Source organism: Stegostoma tigrinum, chromosome 5, assembly GCF_030684315.1.
Source record: "Stegostoma tigrinum isolate sSteTig4 chromosome 5, sSteTig4.hap1, whole genome shotgun sequence".
Taxonomy (NCBI): Eukaryota; Metazoa; Chordata; class Chondrichthyes; order Orectolobiformes; family Stegostomatidae; genus Stegostoma; species Stegostoma tigrinum.
The window spans coordinates 83,072,061-83,095,151 of NC_081358.1; the positions used below are offsets into that span (position 1 = coordinate 83,072,061).

At 43.6% G+C, this 23,091-nt stretch overlaps 1 long non-coding RNA gene across 1 annotated transcript; it reads left to right on the forward strand.

Moving 5' to 3' along the window:
- Positions 1-63: 63 nt before the first annotated feature.
- On the forward strand, positions 64-23,061 carry LOC125451770 (uncharacterized). Its single transcript, XR_007247379.2, has 3 exons — positions 64-245; positions 3,582-3,801; positions 21,671-23,061. It is a non-coding gene; the product is annotated as an uncharacterized LOC125451770 (long non-coding RNA).
- The last annotated feature ends 30 nt before the right edge of the window (positions 23,062-23,091 follow it).

The following is a 23,091-nucleotide window of genomic DNA, read 5'->3' on the forward strand; positions in this document are numbered from 1 at the left end:
TGTTGCACATCTGCTATTTCAACAGAGCTAGATGCAGGTTACTCATTCTCTTGCTTTGAAAGTTACAGGGTCAGTAATAAATGTCCTCCAGGTTATGGAGCTCATCGAGCCAATGGCTCCATCTGCATTTGTCTGAAACAAACACAGTCATTGGAGCAGGAAGTAGCATGTAGGCTTCTTTCTGAGGGGCTGCTGGCTGAATAATTGAGAAGTGGAATCATCTTGAGAGGAAGACCAACTTTCAGGTATTCTTTTCCCAACTTTTAATGTAGTCCACCTGTATCACCCTACTGGAAGAGCCCATGGCTGCATATCAGTGTAGTCCCACAAACAGTAATGTCATTTAGTATGTCATCCCTCACCTTCCTGGACCTCTCAGTCTCCATCTCAGGCAACCAGCTTGTAACTGATGTCCATTTCAAGCCCACCGACTCCCACAGCTACCTAGAATACACCTCCTCCCACCCACCCTCCTGCAAAGATTCCATCCCCTATTGCCAATTCCTCCGCCTCCGCCGCATCTGCTCCCACGATAAGACATTCCACTCCCGCACACCCCAGATGTCTAAGTTCTTTAAGGACCGCAACTTTCCCCCCACAGTGATCGAGAACGCCCTTGACCGCGTCTCCCGCATTTCCCGCAACACATCCCTCACACCCCGCCCCCGCCACAACCGCCCTAAGAGGATACCCCTCGTTCTCACACACCACCCTACCAACCTCCGGATACAACGCATCATCCTCCGACACTTCCGCCATTTACAATCCGACCCCACCACCCAAGACATTTTTCCATCCCCTCCCCTGTCTGCTTTCCGGAGAGACCATTCTCTCCGTGACTCCCTTGTTCGCTCCACACTGCCCTCCAACCCCACTACACCCGGCACCTTCCCCTGCAACCGCAGGAAATGCTACACTTGCCCCCACACCTCCTCCCTCACTCCCATCCCAGGCCCCAAGATGACATTCCACATTAAGCAGAGGTTCACCTGCACATCTGCCAATGTGGTATACTGCATCCACTGTACCCGGTGCGGCTTCCTCTACATTGGGGAAACCAAGCGGAGGCTTGGGGACCGCTTTGCAGAACACCTCCGCTCAGTTCGCAACAAACAACTGCACCTCCCAGTCGCAAACCATTTCCACTCCCCCTCCCATTCTCTTGATGACATGTCCATCATGGGCCTCCTGCACTGCCACAATGATGCCACCCGAAGGTTGCAGGAACAGCAACTCATATTCCGCCTGGGAACCCTGCAGCCATATGGTATCAATGTGGACTTCACCAGTTTCAAAATCTCCCCTTCCCCTACTGCATCCCTAAACCAGCCCAGTTCATCCCCTCCCCCCACTGCACCACACAACCAGCCCAGCTCTTCCACCCCACCCACTGCATCCCAAAACCAGTCCAACCTGTCTCTGCCTCCCTAACCGGTTCTTCCTCTCACCCATCCCTTCCTCCCACCCCAAGCCGCACCCCCAGCTACCTACTAACCTCATCCCACCTCCTTGACCTGTCCGTCTTCCCTGGACTGACCTATCCCCTCCCTACCTCCCCACCTACACTCTCTCCACCTATCTTCTTTACTCTCCATCTTCGGTCCGCCTCCCCCTCTCTCCCTATTTATTCCAGTTCCCTCCCCCCATCCCCCTCTCTGATGAAGGGTCTAGGCCTGAAACGTCAGCTTTTGTGCTCCTGAGATGCTGCTTGGCCTGCTGTGTTCATCCAGCCTCACATTTTATTATCTTAGCGTTTTAACTTATATTGTTACAATCTTGTGATAAGAGTGGGACAAAAGATTTAATCTCTGACCTTTCAAGAAAGTCCCAACATACTTTCACACACATTTTACTCAAACGAGAAGACTTGTCCTTGGACTGTAAGTATCGAGAATGAAAGTGGAGCCGGACAATCTTAATATTGTTGTCAGGTGCTGTCACAGATACAGTCGCAACATTTCAGTGGATTTGGAGAGTGGCAGATATTGTGCTAATGAGTCATTCATAATGGTAGAGGAAGTGGGGATAAAGGTGACACCTTTGGTTTCAAAAAAGTTGTAAGTTATTGATAAAGAATATTAATCACATAAAACCAACAATATCTTAGAGGGATCTAGTCAATATTTAGGCCTTATGACTCCATTGAGTCCATTTAAACTGTCCAAAGATATAGACACTGGTATCTTTGCAGTGTTTATATCACTAGGTTGTCAAAAGGAAAGGTCAGTGGAATTCTGTCAGAAGAGGCTATACTCTTGCACTTGTTTTTCCCTGCCCTAATGAATCTAATACTATTTAGTATATTGAGAACATAGCAGCAATCTGAATGGTAGCATAATTTCGTCAACTACTGGTCCCATCAAGCACTCCCATCTATCAACTTTTGAGAAGAGACATAACATTTCCAGGTCCTCTCCAATTTCCGATCTCATCCACTGTATTTTGGGCAATATTTGTTAGCTGGGAGTGACCAGGTCTTGAGAAAATTCGGAGCAAATGTGCTGTTTGAAGTTTAAAATGCCTTTTTGGTGAAGTTGCTCGGCGAACTGAAAACGTTGAGTGTTAGAAGTCAGGTTACACCCGTTCTTGTGCTTGTGAAGAGTGAAGAGATTGGGCTCTTGAAATAGTAAGAACTTATCACTTGGAAGGAATATGTGCCTTTGGAAATTTGCTGTCTTTTTTCTTTGTGTCATTTATTTTCTGTACTCAGCAATTGTTTCCCTTGGACTTTTGTAATCTAACCATATAATTCCCCTTTGTGATAGTTGAAATTTGTGGTTGTTTACTTAAAAAAAGGGAAGTTGACTTTTGGTGCTCAGAGGAGACATTTCTGTTTGCAACTGTGTCTTATAATGACAGGTTGTCTGAGTTAATGAATGTCATCTTAGGGTTTAGATGTTGGTCATTCACATCAAGGGCATGATATCTTCAATGAGGAATGGTAACACTGTAGCTATGTTACTGGATTAGTAATCCAGAGCCACAAATTCAGATCCAACCATTGCAGCTGTGGAATTTAGTTTCAGTAATGGTAACCAGTCATGTCGGCAACAGATTATCATGAAAATTATTTGGTTCACCAATGTTATTTGGCCCTTTGACTCAGATCAATGTGCTTCACTCTTAATTGTTCTCTGAAATGGCTTATTCAGACATTCAGTCAATGAAGCTCAATAGGTGATAAATGATCACATTCAGTGAATGGAAAGAAATTACTCAAGTAATGAACCAGTTCAGGCCTGAATGACATTGAAGCTTGAGATGATAAATAGCATTTGACATTCTGGCCATACAGTTATCAGGCATCAATGTCAAATACCACTTTTCAGCAATCTCCAACAGAAAGTGATTTAAACATCTACTTTTGACTTCACTTGCATTATAGTTGTTGTCTCCACCACCGACAACATCCCAGGAAGATCAATGATCAGAAGTTAACTGGACCAGTCACTTTAGCAGTGTTACTAATAGATGCAGTCAGATTCAGGGTTTTGTGGGGCTGTCATCTTGAATCCCCAAAGTATGCAGAAAAATACTGATAAATGTTTTTGTTTTCAAACTCTTTGTTTTTTTTTTGACAGACTCACAGAATGTGAACATCACTAGCATTTGTTGCTCGTCCCCAGTTGCCTTAGAAATTGTATGGTCGACCATTGTGGTGGTGAAGGTATGCTGTTACAGAGTTCAAGGTGTTCAATGTGACTGGTACAAGTTCGGAAAATGGTGGACTACTTTTCGCCTGCCTGGCAATGTTGAAGAAGCTCTGCACCATCCAGGAGAAGGAAGCACATTTGATCGATGGTAGATAAGATGTCAAAAACTTTTAGTTCTTTTACTGTGCCTGCAATGCATACCATCAATGAGATGCATTGAGCAACCCACCAACATTTGTTCAATAACATCTTTCAGAAACACAGTTTCCATTGTCAAAAAGGATAGGAGCAGCAGGCACGTGGGTGTATCACCACCTCCACGTTTCCCTCCAAGACAGTGTAACTGCCCAGTGAGATTACTTTTGTCACTGGCCTGGTAGCTCAGTGGTTAGCACTGCTGTCACACTGCACCAGGGACACTGGTTTAATTCCAGCCTTGGGCAACTGTGTGCGTGGAGTTTGCATATTATGAGCTTTTAAGCTAAATATAGTGATCTGATTGTTCAATTCTTTATGGCTCATTCAATGAATCGGTTTGCTTTTGCTTTGTTCAGGTTTAGCAAATAATAAGGCAAGATCACATTTCAGCCAGTCACAGTTCTTCACTCAGATATGGAGTGCTAAAGTGCAACAGCTGAAATTTCACAATAGTGAAATGTGATGCATTAGCTGTGTGGCATGCAACATTAGGGTTGCACGAAACGTTAAATGTTCACGCCTCATAGATACTTGGCAACTTTTCTCCTGAAAGTGACCAAAGGATAGGACTATTGAAATAAAACCAGACTAATGCTAGAATTATACTACAGGTCAGGCAGAAACTCAAGAGAGAACACTTCAATGTTGAAATCTTAACTGTTTCTGACCTTGGATATTCCCCTTCACTATTATGTATGTCTAATAATTTCCGACTTAGTTTCCGAATTTCAGCATTTGCATTTCTTTGAGGCCAGAGGGATAGGCTGATATATAAACGTGCATTCAGAAAGTATTGAAACAGCAACATTTGGATATAAAATTCATAGGTTTCCATGAGGAAAGTATGTAGCAAATGTATGTAAAAATTTATTTTCACTTTGTATCTTTATTCTCGTCTTTCGGATCAATTCCCAGAAAGTGAAATATCACTGGCAATGTCAACATTTGTTACTCATCACCAGTTGCCTTCTGGATGATGTGGTCATTCACAGTGGTCATAGAATCATCAATAGAATCCTTAGAATATGGATGCAAGCTATTTGGTCCATCAGGTCCACACGGACCCTCCAAAGAGCATCCCACCCAGACCCAACTCAACCCCAACCCCCACCCCCACCACCACCACCACCCTATCCCTGTAACCCATGGCTCATCCACCTAGCTTGCATATCCCAGGACACAATGGAGAATTTAGCACGGCCAATCCACTTAACCTACACATCTTTGGCCCAGGGGAAGGGAACCGGAGCACCTAGAGGAAACCCAAACAGACACAGGGAGAATGTGTAAACTCCAGGCAGACAGTGGCCAAAGGCTAGAATTAAACTCAGCTTCCTGGTGCTGTGAGGCAGCAGTGCTCAACACTGAGCCACCCTGACACAACATATGTTGTACCAAAAACACTTTAGTGATCTTTTTCATTCTTTTGGAAATTTATTATACACAGTAATATTAATTCACACATAAGTTAATTGTTTGTAAAAATCTGAATATATGCTGCAAGTAACCAATCTTCTGGAATGATGCAATAATCACGTATGGAAAAACTAATGGTACGAACTCGATAGTCAACTCGACGTGTTACATCCAGTAGCTGAACAAAGTCTCTGAATGCAAATAAGGATTAGCACCAAAACTGCTCACTTTAAGATCGAATATTTTAAAAATGATCAGGCTGCAAAGAACTTGCTTCACATTAGTTGATTCTTCATTCAGCTCCTGCAAAACGCATCCCTGTCGGAACTTCTGTACAAGACACATCCTCAGTTATATATCCCATTTACTCAAATATTCTCTGATTTACTAGAAGTGTAATATGAGTGATGGTAAAGGGGGACAAAAATGACATTAGAAAGTGAAATAATCCACTTACGTAACAATTGAGGTTTATAAATGTCCTGAGAACCTGTATATTCTTCTCAAAATATCCCTCTGTTAATGCAAAGATCAGTGCTTCGACAGGCTATTGGGCAACAAAAGACTGTCAAAGCAGCTACAATTGCTATCCAGTTCACCCGTAAGGTGAAACCAGAGAAAATAGATTGTAATGGATTAGAGCACAAGCTCTCAATAGCTCAAACAACAGCAGTGCTGGAAGCAAATATTATGATTAGAGAGGGTTTAGCAATGTCTGTGCAAGCTATGCCACAATGTAAAGATATAAGCTTGTCAATATCTCCACAAATTGTAGAGATTATTTGGCACCGTTAAAATTACTGAATGAGCTGCTGATGCTGAGCTACAGAAGTATATATGTCATCTGACTGTTGTAGCTCTGCATCTTTAGGGCCTGTAATAATTGGATTTTATGATCAGCAAGTTCCAGTTCCAACAGTTCCACCCACACCCATGCTCCGTAGGCATTATTCCTTCTGCTGCAACCTATTGTGCTTGTCTCCATAGAAGTATGTGCCACTAGCTCCTGAGATTGTAGCAAAGATTAAGTACTGTAGTCACCAATTTATTATTAATGTTGACTTTTCTCTTTGACACTGTGCATATACGTGAAATAAAGTACTGTTAGCTGACACATATACACATTACTCTGATATACTGATGATATTTATATCAACCTGTAAATGGTTCTAACAAACGTAAGTAATTTATTTATTTTCAACCATTCGTGTAAAAGGTGTGTTACTGGCTGACCACCGTTACCTCTCATCGCTAATTACCCTGAGGAAGATGGGGGTATACACTGCCTTTTGAACTGCTGCAGTTCGTGGAGTGTAGGTACACGTGCAGTATTGTTAGGAAGGGAATTCCAGGATTTTAACCCAGTGGACTGTGAAAGAAAAGAGATAATAGTTCCAAGTCAGAATGGTTTGTGACATCGAGGTAATCTTGCAACTCGTACTGTCCTCATGTATCTGCTGTCCTGAACCTTCTAGATGGTAGAGTTTGCAGGTTTGGAAGGTGCTATCAAATGAGGCTTGACAAGTTGTTGCAGTGCATGTTTCAGAAGGTATCTACTGCTTGGAGAGTGTACCAATTGAGAAGGAAGTAAAGCTTTAAGATGGTAGATGGGATGCATTCAGATGTACTGACATTGTGCATTGGTGGTGGTGGAATGGAAATTGTAGGTGTTAAGTGGGCTGCTAATCAAGTGGATTATCTTTTGGGCTTCTTTAGTGTTGCTGGAACTTCTCTCACTCAGGCGAGTGGAGAATATTCCATCAACTTCCTGACTTTTATAGATGGTGTGCCTGACCTGTCCTTGCAACCACAACATTTATATAGCTGGTCCAGTTCAGTTTATGATTATTAGTAGCATCGGAGGGGGGCAGCAATGATAGTAATAGCCATTGAATATGAAGGGGTTATGATTAGGTTATCTATCATTCAAAATGGTCATTGCTTGACACTTTTGTAGCAAATGTCATAGAATTTTAGAACCCCTACAATGTGGAAAGAGACTGTTTGGCCCATTGACTCTGCACCAACTCTCCAACACCCCATCCAGATCCAATCTCAAAACCAATTTACCATGACTAATCCCACAAGCCTACACATCCCTGAACACTACGGACAATTTCAGTATGGCCAATCCACCTAAACTGCACATCTTTGGACTGAAACATGCAAATTTCAACCAGACAGTCACCTAAGATTAGAATCAAACCGAAGTTCCTGGTGCTGTGAGGAAGCAGAGATAACCACTATGCCACCCATAATATGTTGCTTTTCACTTGCCAGCCAAAATTTGGATATTGTGTAGGTTTTGCTGAATTGGGACATAGACTGCTTCAGTCTCTGACGATCTGTGCATGGTGCTTAGCACTGTGCAGCCATTAGCAGATATTCTCATTATGAAAGGAAGATCATTGATGAAACAACTGAAAAGGACACTATATTGAGGACCACCTGCAGAGATGTTCAGGAGCTGAGATAACAACTGATCTCCAACAACCACAATCATTCTTTTTTGTGCCAGATGTAATTTCAGCCAACCACCAGAGTCATTTCCTCCTGATTCTCAGTACGAACTGCAGATGCTGGAGGATCTGAGATAACAAGGTGTAGAGCTGGATGAACACAGCAGGCCAAGCATTCACATTGGCTGCAGTTTTTCTGGGGTCCTTGATGACATTCAGTCAAATGTGGCTTTCATACCAGGGGCTGTCACTCTAACATCTCCCCTGGAATTCAGCTTTTTTTTCGCACTAAGTCTGTAATAAGGTCAGGAGCTGTGTGACCCTGGTAGAACCTAAACTTGGCATCACTAAGCAGGTGGTGTTGAATAACCCTGTTGATGACACCTTCCATCACTTTACTGCTGATCGAGAGTAGACTGATGAGGCAGTAATTGACTGGGTTGGACTTATGTACTTCTTATGTATAGGACTTTGTTTTTTCAAACAGTTTTACATATGGTTAGGTTGATGCTGGTGTTGTAGCTATATTGGAACAGCTTGCTGGGGAGCATCAAGTTTTGGAGCACAAGTCTTCAGTACTATTGCTGGAATATTGTCAGGCCTAATAAATAGCCTTTTCAGTATCTAGTGCCACAAACTGTTTTTTGACAACACACATGGAGTGAATCAAATTGGCTGAAGACTGATATCTGTGATGCTGGGTACCTCTGCAGAATCATACACTCAGCACTTCTAGCTGTAGATTGTTGCAAATGCTCAGCCTTACCTTTTGTATTAAAGTGCTAGGCTCTTCCATCTTTAAGGATGGGGCCATATGTGCAGCCTCCTCCTCCAGTGAGTTATTTAACCACTATCACTCACAACTGAATGTGGCAGGACTGCAGATCTCAGATTTGATCTGAGGTAACAAGATGTGGAGCTGGATGAGCACAGCACGCCAAGCAGCATCAGAAGAACAGGAAGGCTGATATTTCGGGCCTAGTCCCTTCTTCAGAAATGGGGGTGGGGAAGGGGGTTCTGAAATAAATAAGGAGAGAGGGGGAGGTGGATAGAAAATGGATAGAGGAGAAGATAGATGGAGAGGAGACAGACAGGTCAAAGAGGCAGGGATGGAGCCAGTAAAGGTGAGTGTAGGTGGGGAGGTAGGGAGGAGATAGGTCAGTCCAGGGAGGACGGACAGGTCAGCAGGACGGGATGAGGCCAGTAGGTAGGAGGTGGGAAGAGGGGATAGGTGGGAGGAAGGACAGGTTAAGGAGGCAGGGATGAGCTGGGCTGGTTTTGGGATGCAGTAGGGGGAGGGGAGATTTTGAAGCTTGTGAAGTCCACATTGATACCTTTTGGGCTGCAGGATTCCCAAGCGGAATATAATTTACTGTTCCTGCAACCTTTGGGTGGCGTCATTGTGGCAGCGCAGGAGGTCCAGGATGGACATGTTGTCTGCGGAATGGGAGGAGGACTTGAAATGGTTTGCGACTGGGAAGTGCAGTTGTTTAGTGTGAACCGAATGTAGGTGTTCTGCAAAGCGGTCCCCAATCCTCCGTATAGTTTCCCCGATGTAGAGGAGGCCACAACGGGAACATGGGATACAGTGTACCACATTAGCAGATGTGCAGGTGAACATCTGCTTGATGTGGAAAGTCTTCTTGGGGCCTGGGATGGGGGTGAGGGAGGGGAGGTGTAGGGGCAGGCATAGCACTTCCTGCGGTTGCAGGGAAAAGTGCCGCGTGTGGTGGGGCTGGAGGGGAGTGTAGACCGGACAAGGGAGTCACGGTGAGAGTGGTCCCTCCAGAAAGCAGAAAAGGGTGGAGAGGAAAAAATGTCTTTAGTGGTGATATCAGAACTTTGTCTGCCACTTGATGTTTACTCTGTCTGACATGTAAATAGGCCTGTTTTGTTGCTTCACTAGAGTTGATGACTCATTTTGAGGTATGCTTGGTGCTGGTCCTGACATGCTGTCCTGCGCTTTTCACTTCAAAATTTTAGCTACATAGCTATGGATCTGGGGTCACACATAGGTCAGACCAGGGGAGCATGTGAGATCTTCCTTTCATAAAGAGCATTAGTGAACCAGATGGTCTTCTAAGACAATCAACAATTACTTCATGGTCACCATCTGATCAGCTTTAATTCCAGCTAAATGGAGTTACTGATATCTTTGCTTGGAAACAAATCGTAGACACATTGACTCATTGAGGTCGATAGTACATAAAGAGACAATTTAACAATCATGTCTGCACTGGTCAACAAAGATCTGAATTGAATTGAATTAGCTTTATTGTCACATGTACTCAAATGAGTTCAGTGAAAAGTTCTGCAAGTTGCCTCTTACAGAACCATTTTAGGTACAAAGTACCTAGGAACAGATTCTTCGGCGCAAGTTCCTCGGGGGAAAAAAGATTAGAAAATTTTTTTAAAAAGTTCAGTATTACAGATCGCAAGAATAAGTTAGAAAAAACAGAAGTACAAATTCAGAGCAACAGTCCTTCCAGTCCAGACCAAGTGACACCTAGCCTCCTGGCTGCACTGTGCCTTGACTCCAGACTGTGCTGAACTTCACATCAAGGCTCTTGAGGCCAGGAGACTGCTTTGGATTCACCTCAAGGCTGGAATTCCAGCTGAGGACATGCCAGGCTGAAACACTGCCATGGTCTGCTGAAAGACCTCCACACCGGGCCGGGAAACCATCGTACTGGGCCAAGGCTTGTCGCAGTGGCCTGAAAGACCACCCAATGCATGTAATTGTTGGCCTGACATTATGCCTTCATACTTGCATTCATTCTCAATTCGTGAATCAATGGTATTGCCCAAGATAACAAGGTTATAGAGCTGGATGAACACAGCAGGCCAAGCAGCATCTTAGGAGCAGGAGAGCTTTCCTGCTCCTCTGATGCTGCTTGGCCTGCTGTGTTCATCCAGCTCTGCACCTTGTTATCTCAGATTCTCCAGCATCTGCAGTTTCTATTATCTCTGATACAATGGTATTGCTCTTTCACTTTCCAAAAAAAATTCTTTGTGAAGTCTTTAATTGACACAGAAACGGTTAACAACTCAATAAGTCCGTCTGTCAGTTCCTCGCTGTAGCATCTTTCAACAGAGTGGTCACCTGAAGTTGTGTGTATGACATGAATTGTACTCTACTACACCTGAATTTAGTTCTTAACTTGAGCTGGTCTTTGAAAATTTTCCAGATCTCTTCTGCATCTTTCTGATCGTTGACAGAAAGACTGTGTACGTTAACTGTACAAAGCTCTTCCTTGACAATGACAAGCAAGATTTTTTTTAAGTTTTTTTATCACTTGATCAGTAACATAGACATGAGTAATATAATCTGAACAGTCATGAATGTGTCTCTTAAAGGTGAAAGGTGTACTGACAATGACACATAATACAATAGCCATAGATGAGCATATAAATCAATATGTATACTGGAAATTTCTATCACTGAGGCTAATTTGTGTGATTCCCACAGCAGTTTTTAAATTCGCTTAACGTCGAACCCTGAATAAATCTGGGACATCACAAATCTAAATGCTTCATCTGCTGACTGGATCGACCAGCTGAATGGTTGAGGGAGTCTCAGTTCACCATGAATAATATATTTATGTAGCTGATTTTGCCAGTTTAATGGCTTTTTCTGTCATTGTTACTATTTGCCTAGACATGAAAATTTTGTTTGTGAATCTGATGAGCATATCCACATGATAAGGCAATATTTTGATAACTTGAAGGAACAAAGCTGTGGAAGAAAGCAGACAAATAAACTTATGATATGTACTTGAAGAAGTCCACATTTCAACTTTGCTAAACTTTCCAGTCCAGATATGAGGTCCGGAATTTTGTTAGTGAGGCAGTTAGCTTGAAATGGGAAATTTCCTGACTTGTTACACCTACGTCAATAGAAAACTCTGGAATGGCATCTTCTTCATTTTTGGTGAGAGGGCTTTGGAGAAGGAGGGGGCTTGGCGGATAGATGGCTAAGAGTGAGTGTTAATGTGCAGAATGAATCAGGCCCACCACTCCTTGAACCAAAGAATAGGCAGTGAGTGATATGGTGGGTGGCTTATCATACTCTCATCAGTTTGTGGGCTTTTCTCCCAGTTGCATTGTGACATTTTTAAGCCCTCTAGTTTTCACCAGAACATTCCTAATGCCACTGGCACCCATATTGCAAGAAAATCTTTTTAAAGGAATTAATAGAATTGATTTATTTTTAATATTTGCCACCGTAGGCAAAAGGATTCACTTTTCAGGACTCCATGCAATGTGTGCATACAATGTCATGACTCCGCCTGTCAGTTGGATTTGCAACTCCACACGTAGAAACTAGCTAGTTTTAGAGCCACACAGCGTCCATGCTGAACAAGTTTTCCAAACTAAACTAATCCCAATTGCCTGTGTTTGGCACATATCCTCTCAACCTTTTCTGTTAACAGACCTATTGAAATGTCTTTTAAATTTTGTAACTATAACCTACGTCTACCTCTTCCTCTGGCAATCAAATCACATATGAATCACCCTCTGTGTGAAAAGTTTGGCCCTCAGGTTCCTTTTAAATCTTTCTCTTCTCACCTAAAAAAATGTCATCTCTAGTTTTAAACTTCCCCAACCTAAAGAGAAGACCCTTGCTATTCACCTTATGTGTACCCCTCATGATTTTATAAATGTCTGTAAGGTCACCCCTCAACCTCCTTTCCTCCAGTGAAAGAAGTCCCAGCCTACACAACTCCTATACTTAAAGGTCTGAGAAATGAATACAAGCATGCTAAATACCTTCTTAAACACCCTGCCTACCTCTGACCCCCACTTTCAAAGAATATACACCTGAACCCCTAGGTTTCTCTGTTCCACAACACTACTCGGGGCCCTGCTATTAGCTGTATTAGCCCTGCTTTTGTTTGTTTTACAAAAATATCATACCTCAACTTATCCAAATTAAACTATCTGCCACTCTTCAGCCCCTTGGCCACATTGATCAAGATCCCTTTGTAATCTTAAATAACCTTCTTCTCTGTAACCTATACCACCAACTTTAGTGTCATCCATAAACTTACTAACCACGCCTCCTTAATTTTACATTGCTGCCACAAAACTTAAGTTGTCTATTTAAAAAAAATTTCAAAGCACCACCCAACACTAATCAAATATTATATGAAACAGGAAACATCTCCTGCAGTGAGGATTATAAGGAAGCAACACAGTTGCAAAACACAATTTCAGCTACTCATTGCTGTAATCGTCGACTAGTAACTATGGATTCAGCTTCACATTAACAGCATAATAAAATAATTTTCAACTTACTTCTTAAGTAATGAGTAAAATCTAAGTGTTGCTTTTCATTTGCTAGGCTAATTGAATTCTAAACATTACTGTCAACCAGAAACTAAACAGCTTCAAATTTCTCAAACATTTAGGTCAGAGGTTCAAAGCTATTTTTGGTTAAAAGAACCCTTTCCAAATGCACTAGTAATCATAGGTTCCCAACATAAATTACCCATATAATACATTTTTATAGCAGAGCTGCTTATATAGAATATTAATAATGCTTTCAGTAAATGGATAAAGTATTTCTTGTAATTCGAAGACAGATCAGACAAACCTAAGGTAAGTGATTAATATGACCCCACTAATGTTATAAGTGGATGCCAACTGAACTAATGTAAATTTGATAGATTCCCTGTTACTTGTGCACATACGTACATAAGAACTTAATCAATACATACTTAGCAGAAGAGTAGACTCTACAGCTTCTCAAGATTGCTCTGCTACTCTAATTTTTCTTCTAATTTGTTTATGAGATGTGGACATTGCTGGATAGGCCAGTATTTACGTCTCTTCCCTAATGTCTACTGTTAACTTGTATTGCATTTTACAGCTTTAAATAAACAAACGTACAGAGTTAATCCACTCCTCATTAATGATTATTGGACATTATCAGTAACAACCCAGCATATTTCCGCCTAACTTCCGAACCCAAATCCTCCAGGCTTCAGATAGTGACAGAGCAGAAAGATGCACATTTGAACCTCTCAGATGTCCGGATGTAGAGACTATGTGATAACTGTCTGGGAAGTGTAAACATTCAAAGGTCAACTACTGCACTTTGGGTGTCTTCCAAAAAAGTCCCTTAGCCTGAGCTTGAGTTATTCCTCCATAGTTACACCATGCAAGGTCGAGGGATTAAAATCTGCTCTAACTCAACACAATAAGAATGAACCCCCAATCATTCACATTACCAAGGCCTAAGAGGCTATGGGCCAGGTGCTGAAAAATGGGATAAGAGATAACTGGTTGCTTTTAATCAGAGCTGCTAAAATGTTCCAAAAACACATCTTTCTGTGCTGTACATCTCTCTGTCTCCATGATACTGACCTCCCACCACTCAAACTGACGCCTGTCTCCTTTTTCCTCAACACCTGAAAATTCCTTTCAAATTCTGACCCACTCCAATCTCTCACCCACTTACCAGCCACCTAAACCCCATCACTCACCTGCCACATTACCTCCTCAATGATCTGCTGCTGTGACCATACAGCACACCATCCCTTCACTGTCCCTTCATCACCTACCCTATCCCTCACCCTATTAACAACCTAATCACTCTCCTGAGAGACTATAAGCTTACCCACCAGCCCCTTTGCTATTTGGCACCTTATCCCATCAACCACCTGCCCCTTATATCCTGACATACCTTTCTTTATAATCCCCTCAACTATCCAGGCAGCCTACCCCTTCATCAGCAACCTGAGAGCCTAATTCCTTAACCAACTGGTATCCTTCTCCCTTACCAAGCATCCTACCCCTCACACATCTGGCACCCTCGTCTGCCATCTGCCTGATGGCTCATTTCCTCAGCCACCCTCCTGCACCCTTACTCCATCTCCTGCTTTCCTTACATACTTGCCTTCTCTCAGTAGCTGTCAAAGTAACTTTTAAACATTTTCCTTCCCGGAATTCACTTCCAATTCAAACAGCATTTGAGAAACCTGGCAACGTTGTGATCAAGCCATCTGTTCAATTTGCAATCTGCACCACCTTGAACATTCACACCATTTGGCAACAGCTCACCTTGGCAGCAAAGTAAACCATGTACAACCACTAATCCAATGGGTCACAGTGTGGCCTGCTGAATGGTCTTCTCTGGCCTTTGAAGACAGCTAAGGCATGACGACAAGCAACTGTTCCTCCAACCAGAGGCCATTTCTCTCCCACAATTTCAGCTCCCAGGAAATGTGGAGAGAAGTGGTCTTTCATTAGATGAACTGTAAGCAGGGCAATATGATTGGTTTAACACAATAGAGGTCTGGAAACCACAGCAGTGAGCATGCCCATGTTTTTTTAAGTTGCAAAACCCTCTTGATGTTTTAGTTCTATGGTGGTGTTTAACTTCCATTTTCCAGTTCATAATTTAAACAAAAAAAATGTGGCTCATTGCAGGAGCAATTAGAGAGTCCAGCGATCAGTTGGGAGATGGGCAGTGTGGGAGCTAGGGGGGTGGGGGGGGGGGCGGGGGGGCGGGGGGAATGACAGTCAGGCATCAACAGCTAGGAAGTGGGTAAGGGTCAGGTTATATTGGGAGGGGTTAGGCTTCAGGCCAACTTGGGTCCACAGGTGGAGACAGACATGGATCATTGGCTGAGAAGAGTGGAGAGAGAGTTGGGCCTTCAGAACAGATTGGAGTGATATTCAAGACATTGTTTGGGGGATCAATTTGGGAGTTCAGCCATCAGGAAGTGGGGTGACAGTCCGACAGTTGAGAGTGGTGAGCAGAGTGAGAATTAAACTGGGGGTGAAGTGGGGTTAGAGTTGGGCCATTGTGGGATGTGGGGGTGAGGGGGTTCAAAGCAGAGTAAGGGCTGAGATGTGAGGTGCTTGGGGAAAGAGTCTAGCTCTTGGCAGGGGATCAATACATGTATCAGGCCAAGTGGTGGAGAGTCAGTGAATTTGTCTTTCCCAGAAACCTTTCTTTCTCTTCTTCAAACAGCTTTAATCCTGAACAGTTTTGTGTTGACTGGTTCGCCTTGCCCCAATTGACCAGTCATTTAAGAAGCTTAACACCATTCAGAACAAAACAGCCCATTTGTTTGGCATCACTTCCACAAATATTCACTCCCTCACTACCAATACTCAGTAGCAGCAGTGTATATCATCTACAGGTTGCAATGCAGAAAATTCACAAAGGCTTCTTGTTCAGCATCTTCCAGAACCCTGGCTACTTCTATCCAGAAGGATAGGGACGGCATATACTTGGGAGCACCACCACCTAGAAGTTCTCCTCAAAGTCTCTCACCATGTTAGGAGAATATATCATAGTTCCTTTGGTGTTCCTGGATCAAAATCCTAGAAGGCCATCCCTAACAGCATTGTGGGAGTACCATAACAAATTGACTGTAGCAGTTCAAGAAGGTAGCTTACTACACCTTCTCAAGAGCAACTATGCATGGGAAATAAATGTTGGCCTAGCCAGTGACTCTCATATCATCATAGAATCATCATAGAATCCCTACGGTGTGGAAACAGGCCCTTCAGCCCAACAAGTCCACACCGACCCTTGGAGCATCCAACCCAGTCCCTTCCACCTATAACACAACTAAGCTACACATCCCTGAACACTATGGACAATTTAGCATGGCCAATCTGCCTCACCTACACATCTTTGGACTGTGGGTGGTAAGTGGAGCAGCTGGAGGAAACCCACACGGACACTGGGAGGATGTGCAAACTCCAGACAGACAGTCATCCGAGGGCAGAATCGAACCCGGGTCCCCGGTGCTGTGAGAACGAGTCAGATGAAATGAGAGTGAAGTCACAAATATTTCTGGGGGCACAGTGGTTAGCACTGCTGCTGCACAGCACCAGGGTCCCAGATTCAGTTCCAGCCTTGGGCAACTGTGTGGAGTTTGCACATTCCCCTTGTGTCTGTGTGAGCTTCCTCCGGGTGCTCCAGTTTCCGCCCACTGTCCAAAGATGTGCAGTCTAGGTGGATAGGCCATGCTAAATTGCCTATAGAGCCTGGGGATGTTTAGGCTAGGTGGGTTAGACAAGGCAATTGCAGGGGTAGGGGAATGGGTCTGGGTGTGATGCTCTTCAGAGAGGTGATGTGGGCTTGTTGGACCAAATGGCCTATTTCCAGTCTGTAGGGACTCTCTGATTTCTATCATTTTATTTGTGTCTTATTCTTCTACTAAATGTATTCACTGGGATGAGTACTTATGAACATTGTAAACATTATTGCCAGAAGTTGTCATGCATTGAATGGGTCTGCTCCTGACAGAGTCCTTCTCCAGAAAGAGATACTGGGAACTGCAGATGGTGGAGAATCCAAGATAACAAGGCGTGGAGCTGGATGAACACAGCAGGCCAAGCAGCATCTTGGGAGCACAAAAGCTGACATTTCGGGCCTAGACCCTTTGCTTTGTTATCTCCATCTCAAGATAGCATCTGTTTGTGGTCAAAGGCACTTTGCAGACTCCATTAAAAAGAGCTTTATGTTGGCAGAGGAAATAGAATATAGAACACAGAACAATACAGCGCAGAACAGGCCCTTCGGCCCTCGATGTTGCGCCGACCTGTGAACTAATCTAAGCCCCTCCGCCTACACTATCCCATCATTCTCCATATGCTTATCCAAGGACTGTTTAAATGCCCCAAAAGTGGATGAGTTAACTATATTGGCAGGCAGGACGAAATAGTGGAATAATAAATAGCACTGCTCACCATGGGAGGTGAGAAAGGTCCGAAGGTGGGCAAGGGAATTAAAATTAGACAAATTGCACAGTGAGCAACCATTTCAATATGGTCCACAATGTTACAGCACAAGTTGTATTTCTGCCTCATCCACATCATACTGAACCATGGTGTCAGCTCCAAACACTTTGCTATCTCACCTTGGCCTGCACTGCTTAATTTTGTGACTTTTAAGTTGCCAGGAAACAGTCTTAGCTATCTAAAAATGAATATCCGAAATGCAGGTCAAACACAGTACATTATCATTAAATTTAAACAGGAAACACAAGGGCAGAAAATTACACCTCATTATGTTACCTGTCACAAAGTGAATACCAACATCTGTTCAGCTTCAGGAATGCCAAAGTTAAGTCCTGACCCGCCTGAAACTCATGTTACTTACCTGTCCTAACCTAATGTTCCTGAGGATAATTCGAGGACACATACTGCAGTCTTCTGCGTTCACTTACCATGGGTTATTGGGTAGTATATTTGCGACCTCTCAATCTGCTTCAACTACTCACTGGCTTAAGCTGAACTATTGAGCAAGTTGATCATAATTAAAATACTTCCCCTTAGCTCTCTTTTGCCAATTTATTTTAATGGTTTCCTGGGGCATTTGTTAGTTTTAGAATTTGTCTAAATAGAAATGCAGATAGTAAATCAGTTCAATAGAAAGTCATTGTGACAGGACGTTAATATTAATGTTTGAGGGTATTGATAAATAATGCTGAAAAACACTCAATGATTACTTTTTTTTTACACTGCAAAAATGCGAAGATGTTGGAATGTCTTTGAAACTGGGGAATCACTGTAATGAAAAATATTTGTCTAAGAAGTATGAAGATTTGGGAATGCAAAGTGACTGGACAGTTTTACTGAAAAAAGAGGCATTGAGGTCACTAACAAAGAGGGACTCAGTCTTAAGTTTTTTTGACTAAGGACCAGTTGGGCCCAGTTTCATGGAGAATTTTTCTCCACAATGTCTACTGAGATCTCTTATCACATTTGATTTATTATTGTCACATTTACCGAAATACAATGAAAAACATATTTTGCATGATGTCAAGGCAAATGATAGTTTACATAAGTACGTCAGTGTAGTAGAACAGAATGCAGAACATTGTGTTACAGTTACAGAGGAGGTAACATTGTGGACCATATCGAAATGGTTGCTCACTATGCAATTTGTCCAGGTGCAAAGAAAGATTAACTTTATGAGGGATCTGATAAAATCTGATAACAGTAGGGAACAAGCTGTTCTTGAATCTGTTGTTATGTGTTTTTAAACTTTTGTCTCTTCTGCTTGCATGGAAGAGGGTAGGAGAGAGTATAACTGGGATGGGAAGGGTCTTTGATTGTGTTGGTTACCTTCCCAAGGTAGTGGGAAGTATAGAAACGCTTACCAAACTTGCCTCATTAATGACTCAGATAACAAGGTGTAGATCTGGAGGAACACAGCAGGCCGAACAGCATCTTAGGAGCAGGGAAGCTAACGTTTCGAGCCTAAACCCTCCTTCAGAAATGGGGGAGGGTAAGGGGATTCTGAAATAAATAGGGAGAGAGGGGGAGACAGATAGAAGATGAATAGAGGAGAAGATAGGTGGAGAGCAAACTGACAGGTCAAAGAGGTGGGGATGGAGCCAGTAAAGGTGAGGAGAAATGAGGACATCTGAGATGGACCGCAAGGACCATTTTTCAAGGACCACAACTACCCCCCACACAGTGGTTGAGAACGCCCTTGACTGTGTCTCCTGCATTTCCTGCAACTCATCCCTCACACGCCCTGCCTGCAATAATAACCAAAACAGAATCCTCCTCATCCTCACGTACCACCCCACCAACCTCCGGATACAACTCATCATCCACTAACACTTTCGCCAACTGCAATCCAACTCCACCACCAAAGACATTTTTCCCTCTGCAATCTTATCTGCTTTCCAGAGGGACCATCCCTCTGTGACTCCCTTGTCCACTCCACACTCCCCCTCCAGCCACACCACACTTGGCACTTTTCCCTTCAACCGCAGGAAGTGCTACACCTGCCCCCCTCACCCCCATCCCAGGCCCCAAGAAGACTTTCCACATCAAGCAGATGTTAACCTGCACATCTGCCAATGTGATATACTGTATCCGCTGTTCTCATTGTGGGCCTCCTCTATATCGGGGAAACCAAGCGGAGGCTTAAGGACCACTTTGCAGAACACCTATGCTCAGTTTGCACTAAACAACTGCACCTCCCAGTCACAAACAATTTCAACTCCCCCTCCCATTCTGCAGACGACATGTCCATCCTGAGCCTCCTGCAGTGCAACAACGATGCAAAGAAGATTGCAGGAACAGCACCTCATATTCCACTTGGGAATCCTGCAGCCCATGGTATCAATATGGACTTCACAAGCTTCAAAATCTCCCCTCCCCCACCATATCCCAAAACCAGCCCAGCTCATCCGTGCCTCCCTAACCTGTCCTTCCTCTCACCTATCCCCTCCTCCCACCTTAAGCCCCACGCCCATGTCCTACCTTCTAACCACATCCCACCCCTTGACCTGTCCATCCTCCCTGGACTGACCTATCTCCTCCCTAACTCCCTTTTACTCTCCTTTACTGGCTTCATCCCCACCTCTTTGACCTGTCCTTTTCCTCTCCACCAATCTTCTCCTCTATCCATATTCTATCCATCTCCCCCTCTCTCCCTATTTATTTCAGAACCCCCTTCCCCTCCCCCATTTCTGAAGAAGGGTCTAGGCCCGAAACGTCAACCTTCCTGCTCCTCTGATGCTGCTTGGCCTGCTGTGTTCATCCAGCTCTACACCTGGTTATCTCAGATTCTCCAGCATCTGCAGTTCCTACTATTTCATTAACGATTTACCCTGGTGCTGAGGTGCCCCTTTCATCCAATACTAGCCACATTCTACCACTTGCTGTACCTGGAGCAACTAGCCATTGATAAGATAACCTGGAATTGTCCAGCATCCCTGACGCTGGTGCCATCTTTAAAATGTCTTTGTGCAATTGCACTTGTTTGTCAGGAGCTACCTTGCAGAGTTCCTGACACTAGTCTCAGCTGTTACTGAGTGTGGAAAATTGTCACATGTGCCAAAATGCAGTGAAAAGTGTATTTTGCATTTGCTTCAATAATTTTAGGGCCTAAACTCTCCCGTGTCCCAGCCCCCTACCCCACACTCCAGGCCTTGTTACCACATAGTCTGACATTACACATTACCCATTGCTAGTCGCTAATAGTCCTCATTAACAGCTATTCACCCACCTAGCCAGATCATTATCAACTCCTTTGTCTGTCCAACTGCTCTTCTCTCTCTTTGGGCTTTATCCTTTATCCTATCATTTACTTCCTACCCCATCACCCTTCCTATTTTCTGCATATAAACTCACATTTTCCCAGCTACAGAGATAGCAAGAACTGCCGATGCTGGAGTCAAAGATGACACAGTGTGGAGCTGGAGGAACACAGCAGGGCAGACAGCATTAGAGGAGCAGCAAGGTTGATGTTTCGGGCCAGGACCCTTCTTAAGAAATGGTGATAGGTGAGTGCAGGGAGGCAGTGGCGGGAATTGGTCAGTGAGGTGGGAGGAGTGGGTAGGTGGGAGAGAAGGTGGACAGGCTGTATCAGGCCAAAGAGGCAGGGATGAGCAGGAGGGTTGGACATAGGATGAGATTTTGAAACTGGTAAAATCCACATTTAGGCGAACAGAGCACAGGTGCTGTACAATACGGTATCTGAGCTTCCACTTGGTCTCACCAATGTAGAGGAGGCCACATTGGGAGCAGCGGATGCAGTAGAACACATTAGCAGATGTGCAGGTGAACCTCTGTCTGAAGTGGAAGCATTGTTTGATTACTTGAATGGAGGTGAGGGAGCAGGTGTAGCACTTCCTGCGGTTGCAGGGAAAGATGCTGGGCCTCGTGGAGCTCGTGGGGAGTGTGGAGTGGACAAGGGAGTCATGGAGAGCGCGGTCCCTCCAGAAGGCAGATAAGGGTGGGAAGGGAAATGTATCTTTGGCTGGGGGGCAGATTGTAGGTGGTGGAAGTGGCTGGGAATGATATGTTGAATACGGAGATTAGTGGGGTGATATGTGAGGACAAGAGGGCTTCTGCGTTTGTTTTTTTTTGGGGGGAGGGTACGTGAGGGTAGAGGTTCTGCCGTCAGTTCTAAGGGACTCGACCTGAAACATTAACGCTGATTTTTTTCTTACACAGATGCTGTCAGACCTGCTGAGCTTTTGCAGCAACTTCTGCTTTTGTTCCTGATTTACAACATCTGCAGCTCTTTTGATTTTTATGGAAAATCGGCTTTCCATTTACAGGCAGAGACCTGGAGGTGATGCGTAGACAGGATGTACTCACTCACCAGGACCAGTGGGGAGGTCATGACAACAGGCCATGCCAACCTGGTCCAAGATCAGTGAGTCCCAGTCACCTGGACGAATGCACCATAATGCAGGAAGATGACTTTCTCCACCATCTTCTCTCCCTCTATTTCTGTTACCATACACACCTCCTATCAAGCCAGGCTCCTCAGCTCTTGCTATTGCCTGCTACATCTTCCCCCGTTCCTGTAACCCAAACCAAACCTCTGTGAGATATTGTATTATCATTTTCTTTAGCAACTCACTCACAAGCTGGGTCTAGGCCCGAAACGTCAGCTTTTGTGCTCCTGAGATGCTGCTTGGCCTGCTGTGTTCATCCAGCTTCACACTTTGTTATCTATCACTCACAAACACTCTATGTTTACTATGCCATGTTTCCATTTACTCAGTCATAAGACTCTGTCTTTATAGTACAGTTTCTAAGCTAAATTAGACATCCCTTCCAACCCATTCCTGTTTTTTAACACCTTTCAATTCTTATTGGCCCCATGCTGAAGCAGTGTTTAGATATGTTTCTGTATCAAAGGCTGCCCCTGAATAAGTGTTAATACCATAACCTACTCAGAACATGCAATCCCCACCATCATATCTCCATGACCCACTCGAAACTATGGAAAGATTATTATATTAATTAGACCTTAGCAACTATTTTTTGGGACCTGAATAGATTCCAGAACATCAACAGTTTCCATCACTAGGATGTACATTTCGATACATATTAAATAGGGCAGCTGTCCCCTTTAAACAACTTACTATCAAAACAGCACTTCTGTGAAACTGCATGAATAAATGTGCAGAAACTATCAAAACTGGCAATAGTAAATAAAATTTCACACCCCAGCTATGGGAGATCACTTAATATTCTCTCTACTTTTCTTCAGTACACAATAATTTCTGATGTATTTAGATCACATAGGTCTAGTATTTTTACTAACATTACTAACTTTAAAAACAAAAAGACTAACACCTCTTAATTATACAAGCTCAGACTGGATTGACATTCTAATCCCATTAGGAGTACTAACCAGCATTTAGCAAGTGCTTAAACTATTTCCTATTTCCCCAGGGCAGATGTCACGCAAACTTTTGTGTACAATAGATACAATTATGTGACAACATAATGCTAAAATGTTAATGTATGTAAAGATTATGTTTAAAAGAAGCTGCTGTAAAACTGTACTTTGGATTCCATTGCCACCTCGAACTGTGCCACTGTGGATGCTCCATAAAGAGGCTATTTTCGCCATTCAC